Raw genomic sequence first — 23,016 nt, forward strand, 5'->3', positions numbered from 1 at the left:
CTGGCTCGCCCACCCTCCCGGCTCCTGGCCGCACCACACATCTGTAAGTAAATATGAGGGGTGGCCGAGGCGGGTTTTTTTCTTATTAGGGAAGCCAATCCCCGGGACTGGGTATTTTTCAATCCCGAATTCCGGGACTGAAAAAATGCTCCGGGATTAGCATCCCTAATGTGGAGTTACTGCAGGGGCCAGTGCATTTCTTTAATTACTGTGGGGGCCAATTTATGTGTTTTTTTCTGTGGGGTACTGATGGTGTGCCTTGACAATTCTAAAATCTTGTTCAGTGAGCCGCAAATTTAAAAAGGTTGAAAATCTCTGCTCTAGGTGACATGTCATCTGATATGGTGGATCAGACCATCAATCACATCAACGCATATAAGGCAGAGTGTATGACCAATATGAGCACCATCGTTAGTGAGGTATTCTGGTTGGTAAAAACAAAACAATGGTCAGCGAATTTCGGTGACCTAAATCAGGCGCTAATGTATTGGTGAATAAATATTATATAAAGTTAAATTGAAAATAAATGCAATAAAAGTATATATATACTATCAGCTGCAGCATTCTACATGCTCAAGTGTTTGGGCATATAAATTGTATTATAATCCGATGTCTGAACTCTGGAACCGGACTTCACACAGAGAGATCCAATTAACCCTAAGGTTAGGAAAGCTGCGCTAATTCGTTACTGTCTCTTTAAGACACACACCATGAGTTGAATTAACGTGCAATGACAAGCTGGAGACTGTTTTAGAAAAATATCAAAAAAGAACATTTATTTACATACATACATACATATATATATATATATATATATATATATATATATATATATATATATATATATATATATATATCTCTTGAGTGTTAGGCAGCCGCCTATAAAACACAATATTTTATATATAATGAATTTTTAAAAAAACAAACATGATGATAAAACGCATATAATTTATGAAACCGTGCACATTTGATAAGCCTTAAAATATATTATTACTGGGCTTTTTTCCTTCGGAGTAATACTAGAAATCTCCAATTTGCAACATCGATGTTTCCACAATTGTGTATATAGTGATAGTCAAATTACAAAGTGCCGGGTGGGGAATAATGACCCCGTTGGGGAAAAGACCAAGCTTGTACCTACTGTGATGCCGGGCCACGGCACTTCACAGTGGGGAGTCTCTCAAGATTGAGGGATTTTTGGGACAAAGGCAGTTCTTTATATGTCCCGCCGTATGCAGTGATGACAAGGAGTTTTTAGCCGGGGGGGAAAAGTGCAGTCGAGTGTTTTGCACTTTGGCGTTAGGTCTGCTTACCACCTGGTATCAGCGTGTCTCTCACCCACGCTTGTCTGCTCTCAACTTCTGTGTTGAGCCGCCAAGCCAGAGTCATCTGACGGAGAACGCCAGCAGTAGAGAGCAGACAAGCGTGGGTGAGAGACACGCTGATACCAGGGGGTAAGCAGACCTAACGCCAAAGTGCAAAACACTCGACTGCACTTCCCCCCCCCCCCCCCCGGCTAAAAACTCCTTGTCATCACTGCATACGGCGGGACACTCCGTCCTAACACCAAGGGAGAAAGGACATCTCTATCTGGAGTTATAGGTAAGATACGCATAACACGCTACACTCACCTCCAGCATATAAAGAACTGCCTTTGTCCCAAAAATCCCTCAATCTTGAGAGACTCCCCACTGTGAAGTGCCGTGGCCCGGCATCACAGTAGGTACAAGCTTGGTCTTTCCCCCAACGGGGTCATTATTCCCCACCCCGCACTTTGTAATTTGACTATCACTAGTAGTAGTACGTTTATTTATAAGGCGCCGCAAAGTGTCCGCAGCGCCGTACATAGCAAACAAAAAACAAATGACAAGGTAACGTACAGGGTGTGTTGAAAAATACAGTAAAAATAGCTGGTAGAAATAAAATCAGCATCAGTTCAGAAGTAGGTGTCAAAATTGTCAAGGAGACTGAAGATGAAGTAGAGGAATGGAAGAACAGGACAGGTGGACAGGTGAGGTAAAGAGGTAGGGTGAGTACGTGAGGCAGGAGGACCCTACTCATAAGAGTTAACATACTAAAAATAGGTGGGTGGACGAACGAAAAACAACAGGATAAGTAGGAAAGGAGAGGAACGGAGGCAAGATAGGAGGATCAAAAGAGGTTAGGAGGGATAGGCTAGTCGAAAAAAGTGGGTTTTGAGGGAGCGCTTGAAGGAGGTAAGGGAATCAGAAAGCCTGATGGGTGGCGGGAGGTTGTTCCAGTGCAGGGGGGCAGCGCGAGAGAAGTCTTGGACACGGGAGTGGGAGGAGGTGATTAGGTGAGAGGTCAGTCGGCGGTCAGCGATGGAGCGAAGAGGACGGGAGGGAGTGTGGATAGAGATCAGTGAAGAGAGGTAAGGAGCCGTGGAGGAGGAGAGAGCCTTGTAGGTGGTGGTGAGGAGTTTAAAGAGAACTCGGAAAGGAATGGGGAGCCAGTGAAGAGATAGACAGAGGGGGGAGGCGGAGGTAGAGCGGCGGGAGAGGAAGATGAGCCTAGCAGCAGCGTTAAGAATGGTTTGGAGAGGTGCGAGGCGGGTGAGAGGTAGCCCAGAGAGAAGGATGTTGCAGTAATCAAGGCGGGAGATGACAAGAGAGTGAATGAGAATTTTGGTCGCGTCAGTGGAGAGGAATGGTCTGATGCGCGAGATGTTGCGTAGGTGAAAGCGGCAAGACTGTGAGAGAGCACGAATGTGGGGGGTGAAAAAGAGGGAGGAGTCAATGATGACACCGAGGCAGCACGTTTGGTCGGTGGAGGTGATCTCGGTTTCACCAATGCTGATGGAGATAGTGGGAGAAGAGAGGATGTTCGGGGGATGGAAGATTAGAAGTTCAGTTTTAGCCAGAGAGGTATGAGGTGAACCAGGAGAAGACCGTGCCAGTGATGCCAAAGGAGCGGAGGCTGTTGAGCAGGAGAGGGTGGTCAACAGTGTCAAAGGCAGCCGACAGATCAAGCTGGATGAGGATAGAGAAGAGGTCTTTGGATTTAGCCGATAGTAAATTGTTAGTGACTTTGGTCAGGGCAGTTTCAGTGGAATGTAAAGGGCGGAACCCGGATTGGAGGGGGATCTAGAATGGAGTTAGCAGTAAGGTGGCTTAGGAGACGATTATAGGTCAGACGTTCTAGGAGCTTGGAGGCAAAAGGGAGGAGGGAGATGGGCCTGTAGTTGGATGGAGAGTTGGGGTCCAGATTTGTTTTTTTGAGAATTGGGGAGACAAGAGCGTGTTTGAAGGAGGAAGGGAAGATCCCAGAGGATAGGGAAAGATTAAAGAGGTGAGCCAGGTGAGAGCAGACTGACGGACTGAGACGACGGATAATATTGGAGGGGATAGGATCGAGCGGGCAGGTGGAGGGAGACTATACACAACTATATACACAATTGTGGAAACATCTATGTTGCAAATTGGAAATTTCTAGTATTACTCCGAAGGAAAAAAGCCCAGTAATAATATATTTTAAGGCTTATCAAATGTGCATGGTTTTATAAATTATATGCGTTTTATCATCATGTTTGTTTTTAAAAAAATTCATTATATATAAAATATTGTGTTTTATAGACGGCCGCCTACCACTCAATATAAATATATATATATATATATATATATATATATATATATATATATATACATACATTGTGTATGTTTGATTTGCCATAAACGGATATTTGCATCAAGACTTCCAGTGCCGCTTTATTCTACCAATTATATATATATATATGTATACATACATACATACATACATACATACAGTCTGGGGAGATGGCACTCGCAGGTCTTATGATGCTGGAACAAAAGCACGGAGGCTCAAGTAGGCAATAACGTTTCGGTCTTTAATGACCTTCGTCAGATTGTATATATGTATATAAATAAATGTTCTTTTTTGATATTTTTCTAAAACAGTCTCCAGCTTGTCATTGCACGTTAATTTAACTCATGGTGTGTGTCTTAAAGAGGCAGTAACGAATTAGCGCAGCTTTCCTAACCTTAGGGTTAATTGGATCTATTCTGGTTGGTAGTACTATAGGGCCAACAGAATTAATCTCTGACATTGCTGCAAAATGCTGCATGGCAACCCGCCTCACTCTGTTGCACCCTTTGGATAAAGTGAGGTTCCCATTTATTCTCAGCCTATGCCTGACTTGCCCTCCAGCACAATTGTGTACACACGCTGTGATTCGACTAGCCATTTTGACTAGATTGCCAAAATCACCTAGGTTAGCCAGAATCACCACAGCAGATGATGCCGATGCGTGGCCCAGCAGTGCTGCTCAGCCAAACAGACTGTGCAGGTAAAGGTGCCCATACATGGTGTGATAGCACCCGTGCAATTTGTGTGGCAAGCGTTTTGCATGCAATTTGCGTGCGATGCGATCTCGCGAGCAGTACAAAAAGTATGTGCAGCACATACTTTTTGTACTGTGCGATGCGACACGCACATCACATCGCACGCTGCTATCACAGCGTGTATGGGGGCCTTAAGGCAATTTTCTCTAAGCCTGTCACAGTGTATTTGGCCGTGGCAGGGGGAAGGGAGGATGTATTTAGCAGTCTTATCTCACCAAGCCGTGACCCATGTGTCCACCCCTTCATACCGCATATAGATCCAAATAGCTCTAGTTTTAATATCAATCTGGGGACTAACGTCAACAGCCAAAATAGCGAACATCGGAAATTTCTACTTCTGACCACTGCTCAGCCAAAAGCAACCATAGCATAATGTTTATAACAGTGCCGAGTTGCAGCTCCAACATTGTTTTCCTTTCCATATCCATATTTAGAACAGCCATTTCACATTTTATGGACAGAGCCGAGCTCCAACTTGGCATTAATATCCATAGAAAAAGCACTACAAGGAGGAGTCTAGTTCGTTATAACATAAATGTCCTCCTAAGTCTAGAATCCCAGCACAGTGGTTTCCAAACTGAATGCCCACTAGCAGTCCGGGACCTAAATAAAATGTATTCAGAATCAATGTGATTGGCTTTCATCAGCACTGGTTTTACCTATCATAAAATGTACACAAAATGAAGTGCAGTTCTGTCCACCGCAACAGAACTGACCCAAAAGATGACTGGTAAGCAATGTTTACAGAGTTTCTCAACATAATATGTTTGGTATTGTGATGCTGTGAGCAAAACATGCGGAGTGCTCACCTGAGTTGAGGTGCGCTGTGAAAGCACCACAGCTTATAACCCAGCTTGACCAACCTGGCGATTCGACCAGTTATAAGAAGGGATAAACTGGGTCAGCCTCTGTATAATGAGCTACCCAGGTGTAATGTGAAAGCGCCGGACAAGGGTCGCAGCTGGGTCCAACACGGCTTTATGATGTGAAAGTGGTATTACAGCTGAAGAGGAAATCTGCAACCGCAGACATTGATCACTACAGATGGTCTTTTTGAACTCCCATGCATAGGAGATCCACATATCCCAGCATATGCAAGCCTAAAATTGCATTCTCAGTGATTCATTTATCATATATTTCCAGGTGCAACAAGAAGTTTTTAACGATTCCACATAGAGCTGCATTAAGGGTGTAGTGGGTATCAAAGAGCCATCTATTGCTGAGTGTACTGGGTAGTTTTACCTAGGCGTTACTTTGTTGGCAGTGCTCCCAGGAGTCCTGGATAGACTATATGATTATAGGGAAAAGAAAATACAACTATTTTTTTTCAAGTTGTGCCCCAGAAAAAATCAATATAAGCAACAAGAAACAAGCCTGGGCGGCTGACATTTGGGAGCTTTGCAGAAAATGAGCAGATGCAGGCTGCGGTGATGCCCCAGTTCAGTGTCTGCAGGAACCAGTTCATTCATACCTATATGTTTGTAATAAGAGGCACCATCCCCACCCAACTGTGTCCTAATCTATTACCTATCCTCTATTACAAATCCAGTCTATTAACCTGTCTCTTACACCCTGGCATATTGTACTTCAGACACTTCTGCCTCATTTACGATCTACCTCTATTACAGCTTGCGATGACCTCCTTTTTCTACATTATTCAGTCACCAAGCCATAGAAAATTTAAAATTAAAAAATAATAATACTTTGATACTGCAATTAAATAATTTGAAATAATCAATTTCAGTTACTAACTTTTTACAAATATATGTTAAAATGTCCCAATCACCTGCATACAGTATATATAGTAATAGTATATATAACCCATGAAAATACTCGAAGTGAAGACTATACAGTCAGCTCAGAAGCAGGAGTTTCCATCGTTATTCGATTGACTGGGTAGAAAAATCAGAAACCACAAATGGGGTATGATTCAGGTGTGTGTGATACAACCCAATATTAGCCACTGTAACACTGTCGGGTGTCAAATCAATAAAAATCTAAGCACAATGGAATGTTCCATTTATACAGTGGGCTTGCATCGTGCATTTCCTGTGCACCAATACCTGTATGGGGCTCTGAGGTAAAGTGCACATAGCCAGCATCGATCCCAGCAACGGAATGGGATCATTGGATAGACATCAACTAGGTCTACAAGCATTAGGGTCAACCCCACTAGGTCGACATGCATGAAGGTCAACATGACTTAAGGTTTACATGGGGAAGGATGACAGTCAAAAGGTTGACATTGGGTTATTTACATTTATTGTCCCGAATGTCGACATGGACACCGAAGTTTAGCACTGCTGCGCTCGCCATGCTTCAGGCTCAGTGCCTCCCTGCGCTCAGCACACTATTTTCATGGTAGGGCATGAAATACAGATTGTTGGCTCAGGTCTGTTCCCAAAAAAAGTGAAAAACCCTATTTTGACTGTCGACCTTCCCCATGTCAACCTAATACTTGTGTCAGCCTAATAACCCATGTCGACCTTCAGCCATGTTGACCTAGTGACCGTATCCTTCAAAAACAAATACCACTAATTGAATTAACCCTATAAGATAACAAAGAGGGGAAAACAGGAAAAGAAAGGGTGCCAGAGTCCATATAATCAAATATTTTTATAGAAAACTGGGGGGACATGTATAAAATCTGACGAATAAGGAAATCTGACTTCTAGTTGAACTGTGCTGGGTGCCGGTCGGGATCCCGACAGTCATTTACCCGACGTCGGGATCCCGACTGTCAAAACGCCGACAGACAGGTGCCCAACGGACACCCTCTATTTTCCCTCATGGGGGTCCACGACCCCATAGAGGGAGAATAGAATAGGCGTAGCAAGCCACCGTAACCGCAGCGAGCCCGCAAGGGGCTTTGTTGCACTCACCATGCTGTCTGAGTCCGGATCCCGACGTCGGGATCCTATACTACAAGCAACTGAGCCACATTGGAAGGTAGGGTTACAGACTCTATTCTAGCTAAACATATGCCTATATGGGTGTGGTATATGGTCCCGACAGTCATTAGCCCGACGTCAATATACCAACTGGCCGGACTCAGACAGAGGGGCGAACGCAACAAAGCCCCTTGCGGGCTCGCTGCAGGCACGGTGGCTCGCTACGCTTGCCACCTATTCTATTCTCCCTGTATGGGGGTCGTGGACTCCCATGAGGGAGAATAGCCGGTGGCCGTCGGGACCCTGGGTGTCGGGGTTTTGACTGTCGGGATCCCGACATCGGGGTAATGACTGTCGTGATCCCGACTATATTGCAGATAGGATGTAGGAATATGAAGTGGGAAAGAGACCACGGCAGCTGCACAAGTCAACCCCTGACTGCAATAACCAGCCCCTGCAATGTAAGAACTGGTCAGGCTGCTGAGGCCTTTCCAACTAAATAGCTGCATCTCTTTCTATTTAGACGGTACCAACGAGAATTTACTGCATTGGTTAGGACTTGCTATTTGTGCAGCTTAACAATACCAAATTATGTTGTGCCTTCTTTGTCCTTTGTATTTACTGCATTCACCTACACAACTGTGCCTACATTACTCAAAGAACGGGGTAGAGAAACTGTTCTGTTAAGTAACAATCAAAGTAATTGTTTCACCATCATCCAATTTGTAACACATTCCACAACAATTTCTAAAAACTTTTTCGTACACATTTTTTTCCGATCTACTCAAGATAGTGACTTTTTAATTATTAAACTAAAGATATAGCGAACATTGGGCATGATTCAACATGGATTGCAAAATTAAATTCCTTCTCAAATGGGTAAAACCATGTGCACTGAAGGTGGGGCAAATGTACATGTGCAGAGAGAGTTGAGGCAATTTTGAGCTTAAAATCTTTAAGTGTGTATGGTCGGGTGGTGAGCACTGATGCACGCTCCTGCATCATTGCCAGCAACCGTTGTCTGTTTTACCGGCCAAGTGAACTACCTCTCCGTGAAATTGCTCAGTGTGTATGCACTAAGCCAGGCATGTCCAACCTGCGGCCCTCCAGCTGTTGTCAAACTACATATCCCAGCATGCTAGTGTTCACTCTAGGATGGAGACCGGGCAGGGCGCCGGACCGGGCCACAGCTGGGGCGGTCCCGGGCCGCCGGGGTCATCAAAGGGGCGTGCCCGGGCCGCCGGGGTCATCAAAGGGGCGTGCCCGAGCCGCCGGCGTCATCAAAGGGGCGTGCCCGGGCCGCCGTCGTCGTCAAAGGGGGTGGGACCGGCCCCTCCAAAGCCACTATGCTGCCGGGGAAGCGCCGGGCATCGCCGTCTACGGCGACGCTGGGCTTCCCCGTGAGGCTGTTTTAGCAGGGCGCTGCGAGAGGGGCAGGGTGCATTTTGCCCTTTAAAAATCGGGCAGGGCGCAGCGCCCCGCTAAAACAGCCTAGCGGGAACACTACATGCCTTGCCATAGTTTTGCTATTAGGGAATGCTAAAACTATGGCAAGGCATGCTGGGATGTGTAGTTTCACAACAGCTGGAGGGCCGCAGGTTGGACATGCCTGCACTAAGCGATTGTCCAGACAGCGATTGTCATATGATCGCTCTGCATATACATACATTGGGCAAAAACACCCAGGACGGGATTTACTAAACTAAAAATGCAGTAAAAACCCCACTATCTGGGTTTTTACTGCATTTTCAAATGCACCGCGGGGGCTTCACAGCAGGGGGTTACGTCAGCCCTAGCTGGCGTAACCCCATAGAAGCCTAGGTGCAGGGAGGAGGAGGCTGCCGGGCACAGCAGGACCCCCCGGCTGCTGCTTCGCAAAGGGCAGCTCTTATCACAAGAGTTAGTACATATGCGATTAGTATGATTGCGATATGTTTGGCGGAATGTACCGCAACTGCTTGGTACATCCCGCCCCTAGCGCATATGCACCTTTAGATTTGGGCGAGTTATTTTGTTTCTGTGTGGGGTAAATACAGTTTGTACAAACTTCACCCAAATGTAGCACTCTCAGCATGTTACATTGGTCCCATCGGCAGTGCACATGGTTTTGCCCATTAGAGATTTTCGATCTATGCTGAAGCAGGCCCACATTCCTTTGTACTGTACAACTGAACAATAAAATCAATAATTTCGGATAAGGTATGATACTGTACAGGGTCTTTAAAAAGAAAAAACAAAACAGCTGGTATGCCACAACACACCATTACTTCTACATATACAGGACACAATGGAGGAGCCTACAACAGAGGTGTTAAACTCATGGCCCTTCAGCTGTTGAGGAACTACATGTCCCAGCATGCCCTGCCACAGATTTTATATAATGGACTGCTAAAACTTTGATACGGCATGTAGTTCCATAACAGCTGCAGGGCCATGAGTTTGACACCACTGCTCTACAACAATTTCCAGAGACCTGCACCACCAAATAAAACTATTCTGTCTTGGGTTCAAATATTCTAGCAAACAGGGTCCATGACTAATCACAATAAAGGACGATCAGGTAGACCACAAGGTACCACCAACAATGACTGTCGGGCGGGTGAGGTACAAGGTTTTCATTTATGTTAACACCTTAACCTATTAACACAGCCCCTACAGTATGCATAGTACAGTTGCATGGTCATTGTTTATTAGCTAGATCTCACAGGTTCTTAAAAAGTCGGTCCTCAGGACCCCACACAGTGCATGTTTTGCAGGTCTCCTCACAGTATCAGGTGAAATAATTAGCACCACCTGTGGATCTTTTAAAATATGCCAGCCAGTAATGAGTGCACCTGTCGGATTTCCTGGAAAACGTTAACTGTGTGGTGTCCTGAGTGGGTTTGAGTATCAAAGCGTTAAGCTGGCCATACATCTACAGATTGATTGTCAGATTGGGCTGGTTGGGACAAAACCCTGGTAATATCTGAGTGACAGTTTGGCAGTTTTCCAGCATTTCAAAGCAAATGGTCAACGGTCACCTGCTCTCATCAATTATCAGGTTTTTGTTCCAACCAGCCAGATCGGACAATCAATCTGTAGATGTATGGCCAGCTTTAGATTTTATACCGGACCAGAGGAGGCCACAACAGCCTGGTCATGTTAATGTACAAAGAACCCAGACCCCCATGTGACCCTTGTACCAAGGTCGACCATACACCATATTAACTTGTATATAAATAACACAGTATCACACACATGGCTGCGGACGCGTCTTGGTGATCTATATTGCATGTAAAGATTTTGTGGTATAGTAGTGATTTAGCCATGCGTAGGCATAAGATATCAGATGTACTATATGTAGTAGAAATATTGAGCACTGTACTATACAATGAAATCCTAAAACTATAGGGGTTATGATACTTGCCGCCATTTGCCTGGATGGCCCAATTAGCATACGTATGGCACCGTAGGGAAATCACATTGCATGCTATTTTTTGCATGCGATGCGATTTTCCTATGTAATTTATTCATTGCTCTCTGTCCTTGGGTGGTGCGAAGAGATCGCATCGGATCGCACCGCAGTTAAATTGGCATGCGATCGCATGCGATTTATAGGGTGCGATGCCATTTAAAGTACTATACACTTGTATGACATACAATGGGATTTAGGCACACCCCCCCCCCCCACTATCCACACCACCCCGAAGCGAGCCCTGCGAGGGGCGGCGGAACGCGTCCTCCCGACCTTTTCATACCCCCACTATCCACGTTGGTGTGGAGTTGATTTTATATAGTGTGGCGAGCGCAGCTGGCCCGAAGCGTGGCGAGCGCTCGCCACACTATATAAAATCAACTCCACGCCGACGTGGATAGTGGAGATATGAAAAGGTTGGGAGGACGCGTTCCGCCGCCGCTCACCACGCTTCGGGGTGGTGTGGATAGTGGGGGGGGGGTGCCTAAATCCCATTCTATGTCATACAAGTGTATACTAAATTAAATGGCATCACACCCTATAAAATCACATGCGATTTTATGTGCGATGCGATCTCATCGCACCATACAAGGCCAGAGAGCAGCCTGTGTAGCATTTTGTCAGTATGACATCTGTATGAGTTTTTGTGCTGCACCCTGCATTTACACTGATGCATTTTGTGACGTCTGCCTCAATGCTGTGATACACCGGGATGTGTACATGAGCTTTGCAACGCACTATCCTGTATGGTAAAATACTGTGATACACTGAGCTATGTACTGTATGTAAGCTTAGCAATGCAACCCTGTAATGTAAGGTGCTGTGATACACTGAACGGTGCATTATGAGCTTAGCAATGCACTACCCTTGTAATATAAGGTGTAATACACTGAGCTGTGCATGTGAGCTTATCACTGCTACCCTGTAATGTAAGATGCTTTGATATGTAATACACTGAGCTGTGCATGTGACCTTCGGAATGCTACCTTGTAATGTAAGATGCTGTGATGCACTGACTGATGTATATGGGCTTAGCAATGCACTACCATGTAATGTAAGGTGCTTTGATACACTGAACAGTGCATATGAGCTTAGCAATGCACTACCCTGTAATGTAAGCTGCTGTGATTCACTAAGCTGTGTATGTGAGCTTAGCAACTTAGCTTCCAAACTTCTTATTAAGTGAGAAGTTTGGAAGCTTCATAAGCAACTTTTTAGACTAGCAGAGGGGGGCAGTAAACCAAATAAGAATGAAGAAATCTGCTCCCCCAACCTAGAGGTATGGTCTCTGCAGGCAAATGGAACAGGAAGCCTATCCACTGCAACAGAAGATAATGCCGATCAAAACTGAATAGATATAGGCAGAAAGATGAACATAGCTAGCAGCAGGAGAAGCACAAACACAACTTTAAGAGCTATGTGTGCAAATGCTAGGAGCTTAGGAAATAAAATCCCAGAACTAATTGCAATAATGACAAGGGATGAACTGGATATTGTGGCTATTACAAAGACATGGTGCAATGAAAATCATGACTGGGACATAGCTATACCAGGATATACTTTATTTAGGAAGGACAGAATGGGAAAAATTGGAGGAGGGGTTGCAATATATGTGAAAAAAAATATAAAGACTACCTTAATACCAAGTATTGAAGAAAAAAACGGAGGCCCTTTGGGTGACCATAGAAACAGGGGAGAAGGCGATTCTTCGTATAGGGGTGATCTACAGACCACCAGGTCAGGAAGAGGAACTAGACAAGAGCCTATTGCAGGACATCAATAAAATGGCATTAAAAGGAGAGGTGATAATCATGGGAGACTTTAATCTACCTGATGTAAACTGGGAGCTGCCTGTTGCAAGTTCCACCAGAAGTAGGGACATGCTGAATTCCTTGCAAGGAGCATCCCTCCAGCAATTGGTGAGGGAGCCCACTCGTAAGGACGCAATATTAGACTTAATACTTACAAATGGTGACAGAATATCTGACATAAATGTGGGTGAAAATCTGGGATCCAGTGACCATCAAGCAGTATGGTTCAAAATAAAGACAGAGACTGACTCATCGCACACAAAAACAAAGGTGTTAGATTTTAGGAAGGCTGATTTTGTAGAGATGGGAAACTCTGTAAGGGATTCTTTGGCAGAGTGGAAGAACTTGGAAGGAGTGCAGGATAAGTGGGAAAAATTAAAAAGTGCAATTCTAAAAACAACAGAACTTTGTGTCAAAAGAGTTAGGAAAAACACAAGAAAAAAAAAAGCCATTGTGGTTTGCAAAAGAAGTAGCAAGTATTGTGAAAGCAAAAAAGTTGGCCTTTAAGAAATTTAAGCAGACGCAGAAGAATGAGGACAAAGAGGTGTATCTTGTTAGACAGAAGGAGGCTAAGAAGGTAATCAGATGTGCAAAAGCACAGGCTGAAGAGAAAATGGCCCAGTCAGTGGGTAAAGGGGGGAAAACTTTTTTTTAGGTATATAAGTGAAAGGAGAAAAACAAAAAGTGGAATAATTAGACTGAAGACAGAGAGTGGAAGTTTTCTTGAGGGGGACAATGTAATAGCAGATAATATTAATAATAATTTCTGCTCAGTATTCACTGCTGAAAGAGGGGAAGGGGCCACAGTTAAGTTGCAAGTATAGTCAGAAAACTGAGGGAGAGACAAGTACATTTACAGAGGAGAAAGTCCTCACAGAACTCTCAAAACTTAAAGTGGATAAATCAATGGGGCCAGATGGGATACATCCAAGGATACTAAAAGAGCTTAAAGGGGAGCTGGTAAAACCAATAACAGAATTATTCAACCAGTCACTAGCTACTGGAGTAATCCCAGAGGACTGGAAAACAGCGAATGTAGTCCCACTGCACAAAAGTGGAAGCAAGAAAGAGGTAAGCAACTATCGACCAGTGAGCCTTACATTAGTAGTAGGGAAATTGATGGAAACACTCTTAAAACAAAGAGTTGCAGAATATCTCAAAACCAGCAATTTACAGGATCCAAAACAGCATGGGTTTACTGGGGGAAGATCATGTCAAACAAATCTTATTGACTTTTTTGACTGGGTGACTAAAGTAATAGATCAAGGTGGGGCTGTAGATGTAGCTTATCTAGACTTTAGTAAAGCTTTTGACACTGTCCCACATCGCAGACTGTTAAATAAACTTGAAAGCTTGGGATTGGATTCTAAGATAGTTGAATGGATAAGAGAGTGGTTGCAGGACAGAAAACAGAGAGTTGTAGTAAACGGAGTACAGTCAAAGGAGGGAAAGGTTACAAGTGGAGTACCCCAGGGATCTGTACTTGGACTGGTGCTTTTTAATATCTTTCTTGGTGATATTGCAAATGGAATTGAGGGTAAAATGTGCCTTTTTGCAGATGACACAAAGGTATGCAACAGGGTAGACACACCAGGAGGGGTAAAACAAATGATTGAGGATCTAGGTAGATTAGAGAAATGGTCAAGAGAATAGCAACTACAGTTTAATGCCAAAAAAAATGCAAAATCATGCACTTGGGTCTCAGAAATCCAAAGACTCAATATAGTATAAATGGCACTATAATGGAAACTACTGAGGAAGAGAGGGATCTAGGTGTCACTATTTCAGGGGACTTAAAAGCAGGTAGGCAATGTAACAAAGCAATGAAGAAGGCAAGTCAGATGCTTGGTTGCATAGGGAGAGGTATCAGCAGTAGAAAGAAAGAAGTAATAATGCCACTGTATAGGTCATTGGTACGACCTCACCTAGAGTATTGTGTTCAGTTCTGGAGGCCATATCTCCAGAAGGATATAAATACATTAGAGACTGTACAAAGAAGAGCAACTAAAATGGTGCATGGCCTACATCACAAAACGTACCAGGAAAGACTAAAAGATCTTAATATTTATACTTTAGAGCAGAGAAGGGAAAGGGGGGACATGATAGAAACTTTCAAATATATCACGGGTTTTAACAAGGTACAGGTGGGAGACATTATTCACAGGAAGAGGAGCAACAGAACACGAAGACATGAACTGAAACTAGAGGGAGGAAGATTTAGGGGAAATGTGAGGAAGAATTTTTCACAGAAAGAGTAGTAGATAAGTGGAATAGTCTACCATCAGAGGTGGTAGACGCAAATACAGTAGTACAATTTAAACATGCTTGGGATAAGCATATTGATATCCTTACAAAAAAATAAGGATCAAATATGGTTTGAGGTAACATGTTTAAAAAAAGGGGCAGACTAGATGGGCCAAGTGGTTCTAAAGGTGCCCATACACAATACAAATATTGCATACAATATTGTATACAATATCGCATCTCTGTTTTGCAATGAGATGAGATGAGATCTAGTACAAAAAGTATGTGCTGCACATCGCAAAATCGGAAATCGATGAGATGCGATATTGTATACAATATTGTATGCAATAATTGTAACATGTATGGGCACCTTTATCTGCCGTCAAATTCCATGTTTCTATGTTTACCCTGTAATGTAAGATGCTGTGATATGTATACTGTATGAGCTTAGCAATGCTACCCTGTAATGTAAGATGCTTTGATATGTAATACACTGAGCTGTGCATGTGACCATTGGAATGCTACCTTGTAATGTAAGATGCTGTGATGCACTGACTGATGTATATGGGCTTAGCAATGAACTACCATGTAATGTAAGGTGCTCTGATACACTGAGCTGTGCAGGTGAGCTTATCACTGCTACCCTGTAATGTAAGATGCTTTGATACACTGACCAATGAATGTGAGCTTAGCAGTGCACTACCCTGTAATGTAAGATGCTGTGAAACACTGAGCTGTGTATATGAGCTTAGCAATGCTACCCTGTAATGTAAGATGCTGTGATATAGTGACCTGTGCATGTGACCTTATCAATGCTACCCTGTAATATAAGATGTTGTGATATGCGATACACTGAGCTGGGCATGTGACCTTCGAAATGCTACCCTGTAATGTAAGATGCTGTGATACACTGATCAATGTATATTGGCTTAGCAACGCACTACCATGTAATGTAAGGTGCTGTGATACACTGAGATGTGTATGTGAGCTTAGCATTGCTACCCTGTAATGTAAGATGCTGTGATACACTGATCAATGTATATTGGCTTAGCAACGCACTACCATGTAATGTAAGGTGCTGTGATACACTGAGCTGTGTATGTGAGCTTAGCATTGCTACCCTGTAATGTAAGATGCTGTGAAACACTGAGCTGTGCATGTGAGCTTGGCAATGCTACCTTGTAATGTAAGATGCTTGAGCAGTGTACGTGAGTTTGGCAATGCTACCCCGTAATGTAAGGTGCTGTGATACACTGAGCTATGTAGGTGAGCTAAGCAATGCTACCCTGTAAAGTAAGATGTTGTGATATGCGATAGCCTTGAAAAAGCAAAACTGCGAAACGCGCGTTGGCGTGGATCGTTTTAGTGGGGGTAGCTGGGGAATGTAAATTGATTGTGTATTTATATGTTTGAAGTGCCCGATTGATAGCCGGAGATAGATGCGGGTCACATCTCGGTGACAGCATATACCGCCGCCGGCTATTAACACGCGGTGGTTATCAGTGTAGCCGTCAGCGCCATAGAGAGCTTGACTCTCCTGGCGACCTGTCCGTGTGCCTACTAGCCCTCACCGGCAGTATACGCAGCCTCCAGGGGGTGACAGCTGCAGACGGGACGCCGTCCCTGCAGACTCTCCTCCAAGTGTGACCGTAGCTGATGATCTCGCAGCACGGTGCACATTAGAAACATTGTGTGTTTATCTGGCTACTGTTAATTTGTTCACTCAAATAGAAACAGTGAACAAGTCACTGTTACACCGTGTATTTGATACAAACGAGGGTTTTGTTACTTTGTATAGGTGTTCTTATACAATAAAGGGACATGGTTCCCCTTACACTTTTGAAAAAACACCAGTGACTTCAGATTGTACACCCCATTGTATTAGGGCACACATCAAGCAACCAGCAGATTTAGTGATTATATAAAAATAAATCCATATTTACCCCCACTACGATAAGGGGAGTCTCTCTCACCCTTCTTAATAAGTCCAGTGTCAATTTATGTTGTATGTTTTGATTTTATATTTCGCATTTAACTGATTAATTAATAAAAGTTACATTTTAAAAAACCCTTTTTTTCTCTTCTCCTGGTGCACCGCCAAAAAAGACTTTCTGTTGTTTCCTTTGTACTATTGTATTACTGTCTGGCGGTAGCACACCTCATGATTATATAGAACATTTGCCACGAATCATAATAAAGAGGTTTAAATACATTATCTTTAACTCCAGTGCGATCAATCACCCTCCTCCCCTTTGTGATATGCGATACACTGAGCTGGGCATGTGACCTTCGAAATGCTACCCTGTAAAGATGCTGTGATACACTGATCAATGTATATTGGCTTAGCAATGCACTACCATGTAATGTAAGGTGCTGTGATACACTGAGCTGTGTAGGTGAGCTAAGCAATGCTACCCTGTAAAGTAAGATGCTGTGATATGTGATACACTGAGCTCTGCATGTGAGCTTAGCAATGCTACCATGTAATGTAAGTAAGTTTTATTTACGGTATATAGCGAACTTTCTCCAACAGGACACAAGGCGCTTTACAGACATTAAAAATAATGCACATACTGTAATATAAAGGGTTATCAGAACAAGCAACAATGGCAGTACAGATATACATCACACATACAGATATGCACTAGATATACTCTATTGAGCGACACAGACACGGGGAACATATATTTACTAAGCTGTACAGCACCCAGGCAGCCATTCAGTGGCGTCACATGGTGATTGCACCAGCCAGAATGTAAGGTGCTGTGATACACTGAGCTATGTATGTGAGCTTAGCAATGCGACCCTGTAATGTAAGATGCTTTGATACACTGACTTTTGTATGTGAGCTTAGCAGTGCACTACCCTGTAATGTAAGGTGCTGTGATATAGTGACCTGTGCATGTGACCTTATCAATGCTACCCTGTAATATAAGATGCTGTCATACACTGAACGATGCATATGAGCTTAGCAATGAACTACCCTGTAATATTAGGTGCTGTGATACACTGAGCTACATATGTGAGCTTAGCAATGCTACCCTGTAATGTAAGATGCTGTGATACACTGATCGATTTATATGGGCTTAGCAATGCACTACCATGTAATGTAAGGTGCTGTGATACACTGAGCTGTGTATGTGAGCTTAGCATTGCTACCCTGTAATGTAAGATGCTGTGAAACACTGAGCTGTGTATGTGAGCTTGGCACTGCTACCTTGTAATGTAAGATGCTTGAGCAGTGTACGTGAGATTGGCAATGCTACCATGTAATGTAAGGTGCTGTGCATGTGAGCTTAGCAATGCTACCCTGTAATGTAAGGTGCTTTGATACACTGACCAATGAATGTGAGCTTAGCAGTGCACTACCTGTAATGTAAGATGCTGTGAAACACTGAGCTGCGTATGTGAGCTTAGCAATGCTACCCTGTAATGTAAGATGCTGTGATATAGTGACCTGTGCATGTGACCTTATCATTGCTACCCTGTAATGTAAGATGCTGTTAAACACTGAGCTGTGTATGTGAGCTTGGCAATGCTACCCTGTAATGCAGGGCTGGGCAATTGCGGCCCTCCAGATGTTGATGAACTACACATCCCAGCATGCCTTGCGTCAGTTTCAGCATGGCCACATAGCAAAACTAATGCAAAGCATCCTGGGATGTGTAGTTCATCAACATCTGGAGGGCCGCAATTGCCCAGCCCTGCTGTAATGTAAGATGCTTTGATACACTGACTGATGTATGTGAGCTTAGCAGTGCACTATCCTGTAACGTAAGGTGCTGTGATACACTGAGCTCTGTATGTGAGCTTAGAAATGCTACCCTGTAATGTAAGATGCTTTGATATGTAATACACTGAGCTGTGCAAGTGACCTTCAGAATGCTACCTTGTAATGTAAGAAGCTGTGATGCACTGACCGATGTATATGGGCTTAGCAATGCACTACCATGTAATGTAAGGTGCTGTGATACACTGAACAGTGCATATGAGCTTAGCAATGCACTACCCTGTAATATAAGGTGTTGTGATACATTGAGCTATGCATGTGAGCTTAGCAATGCTACCCTGTAATGTAAGGTGCTGTGATACACCGAGCTATGTATGTGAGCTTAACAGTGCACTACCATGTAATGTAAGGTGCTGTGATACACTGAACAGTGCATATGAGCTTAGCAATGCACTACACTGTAATATAAGGTGCTTTGATATGTAATAAACTGATCTGTGCATGTGACTTTCGGAATGCTACCTTGTAATGTAAGATGCTGTGATGCACTGACCGATGTATATGGGCTTAGCAATGCACTACCATGTAATGTAAGGTGCTGTGTATGTGAGCTTAGTATTGCTACCCTGTAATGTAAGATGCGGTGATACACTGAGCTATGCATGTGAGCTTATACATTGGTCAGTGTATCAAAGCATCTTACATTACAGGGTAGCAATGCTGTGAGCTTAGAAGTGCACTACCCTGTAATGTAAGATGCTGTGATACATTGAGCTGTGTATGTTAACTTAGCAATGATACCCTGTAATGTAAGATGCTGTGATAGTGACCTGTGCATGTGACCTTATCAATGCTACCCTGTAATATAAGATGCTGTCATACACTGAACGATGCATATGAGCTTAGCAATGAACTACCATGTAATATTAGGTGCTGTGATACACTGAGCTGCATATGTGAGCTTAGCATTACTACCCTGTAATGTAAGATTCGGTGATAAACTGAGCTGTGCATGTGAGCTTAGCAATGCTACCCTGTAATATAAGATGCTTTGATACATTGACCAATGTATGTGAGTTTAGCAGTGCACTACCCTGTAATGTAAGATGCTGTGATACACTGAGCTGTGTATGTGAGCTTGGAAATGCTACCTGGTAATGTAAAATGCTTGAGCTGTGAACGTGAGATTGGCAATGCTACCCTGTAATACAAGATGCTTTGATACACTGACTGGTGTATGTGTGCATAGCAGTGCACTACCCTATAATGTAAGGTGCTGTGATACACTGAGCTGTGTATGTGAGCTTGGAAATGCTACCTGGTAATGTAAGATGCTTGTGCTGTGTACGTGAGATTGGCAATGCTACCCTGTAATGTAGGATGCTGTGATACACCGAGCTGTGCATGTGAGCTCAGCACTGCTACCCTGTAATGTAAGATGCAGTGATGCACTACAATGTATATGTGAGCTTAGCCATGCTACCCTGCAATGTAAGATGCTGTGATATAGGGACCTGTGCATGTGAACTTAGCAATGCTACCCTGTAATGTAAGATGCTGTGATAGTGACCTGTGCATGTGAGCATTGCAATATACTGTAGTCCAATTAGTGATGCACTGTGCTGCACCCAACACACCGCAAAGCATTATTTTATATGCAAATATACTGCAATACACGTGTGCATCTGATGAACAGCAGCCTACATGAGCAGATAAGCATTGCTGTCTATACATGTGTTTCATGATGCACAGGGTAAGGATGCACAGGATAATGATGCACTAAATGACTGCTCAGGTTGTGTGGTGCCCGGGGACACCCTGCTATTTGCTGTGATGCAGTCACTGTAGTCCCTAGCCAGATGTCATGCATGTCACGGTGATACCGGGCTGACATATATGTGCTGAACAGTTACCTGGCTGTCCCGGCCCGGGCTGCTCACACCTCCAACATTGACAAACACTAAAGAGAATGAGAGCAGCCGTGTACCGCCCCCATCCCCTGACAGCGATGGCGCGAACCAAGCTGCGGCGCAGGGGAGGCCAGTCACACCTAGATAATGTACGCGTCAACACAGACACTCGACAAACATAGCACAGGGCGCAAGCATGCATTTTTCCAAGCTATAACTCCATACTCCTATGCCTTTGCTAGTACCTAGAGTGTTTAATGGTTATTTTATAAACCTAGCCAATTTGTACTCCCCCATATAGGCAGTGGTATAGGCCACCGCCCTCACGCTCGTCGGCAATGAAAAGCAGCCATTATTCGCAGCACTAGCGGCCCCCGGTGGCCAGTTTCCACACTGCAGACGGATAACTGCTGCTGCCCATAGAAGAGCAGCAAGAAAAAAGCAAAGCAGCAGTGGTATAAAGGAAAGAGGAGGAGGGGAGGAAGTTACTGGAAGCAGCAATCACAATGGGAAACAATTGTCCCATTAAATACATCACATACTTTCTGGACAGGGCTGTAATAGTGAGAAAAGCAGCAACATCTGCTCTGATCCCATGCAGGAATCAATGGTGATGGGCAGCATGAATTTTATACTGTCCCCTACTGTATTACCAGCTGTTTGGTTACAGAAATGATATCTGTAATTTTTGGTGAAACTGTAACTCAGACAGGTTGCAAAAAAGATTTAGGACAGCTGACACAAAGTAACGAGGTAACAGCACATTTCTTGGCCCCATAGCACACCACAGGTAGTGGCCCAGCAATGTCAATGTAGTCACCTGGGCTGCCCTCTAACTAGGCTCTGTGGCAGCCCTGCCCTCTGTATCTGATTTAAATTGTCTCCCAGTCTGTTAACCATTTAGGCTCTGAAGAGCTCTCAGTGGCTGGTATCTTTTACATGCAAAGTTTAATACCCCTTGCACATCGCACCTCGGACCTGGGTTATTGCCGGATTGGTGATGTACAGAACCGGGGTTGGGTTGCAGTGTGCAAGCACCACAGTTTAAAACCCAGGTTGACCACCTAGACCAGCGGTTCTCCAACTGTGCGTCCTGACCACTTCAGCATGGGGTCACAACTCTATGTTGCTGATCATCAGGCTAATGTGTCTGTGGAGGGGGGACAGGGTATAACTCATTAATACCCCTTTTAGACATACTACCCGGGATTTTGGCCAGGTTTACCCGGGATTTTCAACCCAGGTCACTCCCGGGATTTTAGTAACAGACCCCCTTTCACACAAAACCTAAAATCCGGGAAAAACCCAGGTATACCCCTTTCACACATAAGCCAGGCTTTTCAAGCATTTCAGTGTTTCATCATTAAAATGGGACACGCCCCGGCAGCAAAAAAAAGCAACATCACATGTTTAAAACTGAAAAACCCGGGTAAACCCATTCAGACATAAGCCGGGTATTATACCCGGGAGTTAAATACCGGGAAAAACCCTGGTCAATTGCAGGTGCTCAGTATCCGGGAGTGAAATCCCGGGTATACCCTTTCAGACATACGCTAGTCCCGGGTCTGGGCGCGTTCATGTGAAAAAACCCGGGATTTTCGCGTATGTCTGAAAGGGGTATTAGTAAACACCCACTGCTTCCCTCTTCCATCCCCCTTGTCACCATTTTCCATCCCCCCCCCCCCCCATTACCCACTGCCTTCCTGTCAAAAAAGCAGTCACTTCACTTCTCTGACCACGTGACGACCATTCTGCAGTAACTTGCTGGGGTCCTGTAATCATTTTTATTGTCTGATGGGCACCCAGAGCAAAATAGTTTGAGCACCCCCGAACTAGACAATTCGACGCTGGTTATAAAAGCTTCAATAAGTGATAAAATTTATCCATATAAATTTATCCATAATTGGCCTGTAGGCCAATTAAAACACGGTGGAAGGGCTTCACGGGTGCCGGAGCTATGCTCCGTGTCCCGGCACTGAAAAAAAAAATAAAAAAGCAATCCCCATCGATGGCAAAAGTATTCAACATCTGCCATAAACCATCAATGATTTCAAATCATCAATGGTCGATGGCCATCCCTACATGGCATGGAAATAGAATAGAAAAATAGACTGAGCAGGCAACACTATATAGTAGAGATCTGTACTATATAGTCTAAATCGAATGTGTACACAGCGCTGTGCAATTAGATCTGAATTGGGTTTGAATATAAAGTGAATCGCACCGTTTGTGCACACCTAAAGAGCGGTAGAATAACATAGTAACGACACTGGACATTAAGATACACATTAGTATTTTATACACTGGATAATATATGGAATACAGCATTAATATCGAACACTATATAGATGGTCTATATATAGTATTTTCTATATCACATATTTAAATAAATAGAAACAAGCGGTTGGGAAAATGTTAAACATTCCATGATAAAGAAATACAGAAACATAATAGAACCAGTCCTTTATAACTCATATTCTTCCACTTCATGGTAAAGGCCCCATACAAGTACGTGATATGGGCCAATTTTACCTGATTCCAATGGATCAGGCTGAGAAACTGACCCAAATCGCATGTGTTTGACATCCCCTCAGATC

The 23,016-nt window shown here is 43.8% G+C and overlaps 1 protein-coding gene across 9 annotated transcripts in view; it reads right to left on the reverse strand.

The window, feature by feature from the left end:
* STAU2 (staufen double-stranded RNA binding protein 2) overlaps positions 1-20,520 on the reverse strand; it is a 296,288-nt gene extending 275,768 nt beyond the window's left edge. For all 9 annotated transcript variants that reach the window (XR_014474843.1, XR_014474842.1, XM_083187269.1 and 6 more), the window contains exon 1: positions 20,423-20,520. The gene's annotated coding sequence lies outside the window, so the exon portion shown is untranslated. The remainder of the gene's footprint in view (positions 1-20,422) is intronic.
* Positions 20,521-23,016: the final 2,496 nt, after the last annotated feature.

Source organism: Crinia signifera, chromosome 5 (genome assembly GCF_055691185.1).
Source record: "Crinia signifera chromosome 5, ASM5569118v1, whole genome shotgun sequence".
In the NCBI taxonomy this organism is placed as follows: domain Eukaryota; kingdom Metazoa; phylum Chordata; class Amphibia; order Anura; family Myobatrachidae; genus Crinia; species Crinia signifera.